Source organism: Carlito syrichta, unplaced genomic scaffold (genome assembly GCF_000164805.1).
Source record: "Carlito syrichta isolate Samal-C Ts95f unplaced genomic scaffold, Tarsius_syrichta-2.0.1 Scaffold130696, whole genome shotgun sequence".
NCBI classification, from domain to species: Eukaryota; Metazoa; Chordata; class Mammalia; order Primates; family Tarsiidae; genus Carlito; species Carlito syrichta.
Window position 1 is genome coordinate 3,333 of NW_007074792.1, and position 1,772 is coordinate 5,104.

Genomic DNA, 1,772 nt, shown 5'->3' on the forward strand with positions numbered 1-1,772 from the left:
TCCAACTCAAAAAAAAAAAAAAAAGAGCCAGGACCATGTGTGTCCTGTTCACCATGATTCACCAGAACCTAGAACTGGGTCAGACACATAGCAGATGGGGTGGGGGTGGGGAGACTTGAAAAGCATTTGCCAACAAAATGCTAAAGAAATGCACAGAGAGCACTTAGGGAGAGGTCCCAATTGGTAGTAGTCACTCCACTACACCTAATTGCTAGAGAAGTATTGCCCATCATTCAGTTAGTAAGGAGATAAATATCCACAGCTGGCAGGGGTGGTGGCTCATGCATGTAATCCCAATACTTAGGGAAGCTGAGGCGGGAGGATCACTTGAGACCAGGAGTTTGAGACCACCCTGGGCAACAGAGTGAGATCGCATCTCTACAAAAAATAAAAAAATTAGGGGGGCATGGTGGCAAACTACTGGCATGCGCCAGCTACTCGGAAGGCTGAGACGAGGCTTCCCCCTGAGCATGGTGCATGGCAAGCGCTCCACACCCACTCACTGTTTTATTCATGGTATTGCTACCCACCTGCTTTGTTTTGGTTCCTTCAGGAGCTGACCCCAAGACCAGGATCTGAGTGCAACCAATTTACTTGGAAAGCCATATACCAGTAAGGAAGGAATATACCTGTAAGGAAGAAGAACGTGAACCCCAAAGAACTGAAAACAGGTACTCAAACTAGTAAATGTACATGCGTGTTCAAGTTAGCATATTCCACAACAGTCAAAGGTGAAAACAGCCCAAATGCCCATCAACAGATGAACAGATAAACAAAATGTGACATGTTCATCCAGTGGAATATTACTCGGCCATAAAAAGGAATGAAGCTCTGATCCATGCTACCATGTGGATGAACCTTAAAAACATGATGCTGGCGGGGCATGGTGGTTCATGCCTGTAATCCCAGCACTTCCGAAGGCTGAGGTAGGAGGATTGCTTGAGGACGGGAGTTCGAGACCAGCCTGGGCAACATAGTGGGACTTTGTCTCTACAGAAAATAAAAAAAATAGCTGATTAGCCAGGCGTGGTGGCACACAGCCTGTAGTTCCAGCTACTTGGAAGGCTTGAAGTGGAAGGATCGCCTGAACCCAGCAGGTTGAGGCTGCGGTGGCTATGAGTGTGCCACTGCAGTCTACTGGGTGACAGAGTGAGATTCCGACTCAAAAAAAAAAAATTAGCTGGACCTGGTGGTGTGCGCCTGTAATCCCAGCACTTTGGGAGGCTGAGGTAGAAGGATCACCTGAACCCAGGAAATTGAGGCTGCAGAGAGCGGTGAGTGTGCCACTGTACTCCAGCCTGGATGACAGAGTGAGACCCTGATTCAAAAAACAAAAAAAAAGCACCAAAACCCAAACCAAAAAACATGATGCTGGTGAAGGAAGCCAGATTCAAAAGGTCACATGGTATATGATTCCACCGATATAAAATGTTCAGAACAGGCAAATCCATAGAGACAGTCTGGGGGAGAGGCATAGGGAGCAACTGTTCATGGGGATGGGGTCTCCTTTTGGGGTGATGAAATGTTCTGGAACTAGAGGCACCACACTGTGAATGTACTAAATGCCAATGAGTTATTCACTTTAAAATGATTAATTTTGCATTATATGAAAAAAAAAGTTGGGAAGGAGGTGGTCAATAGAAAAAATGTCTACTAGCTGGATATGGTGGCTCACATCTGTAATCCCTGCAATTCAGGAGGCTGAGATGGGAAGATCACTTGAGGTCAGGAGTTCGAGACCAGCCCCGGCAACATAGCAAGGCCTCATCTTT

General features: G+C 46.5%; 1 protein-coding gene across 1 annotated transcript in view; it reads left to right on the forward strand.

The window, feature by feature from the left end:
* The first annotated feature begins 639 nt into the window (after positions 1 to 639).
* LOC103250603 (cytochrome P450 4F22) overlaps positions 640 to 1,772 on the forward strand; it is a 29,151-nt gene continuing 28,018 nt past the window's right edge. The window contains exon 1 of the mRNA XM_008049201.1: positions 640 to 671. The gene's annotated coding sequence lies outside the window, so the exon portion shown is untranslated. The remainder of the gene's footprint in view (positions 672 to 1,772) is intronic.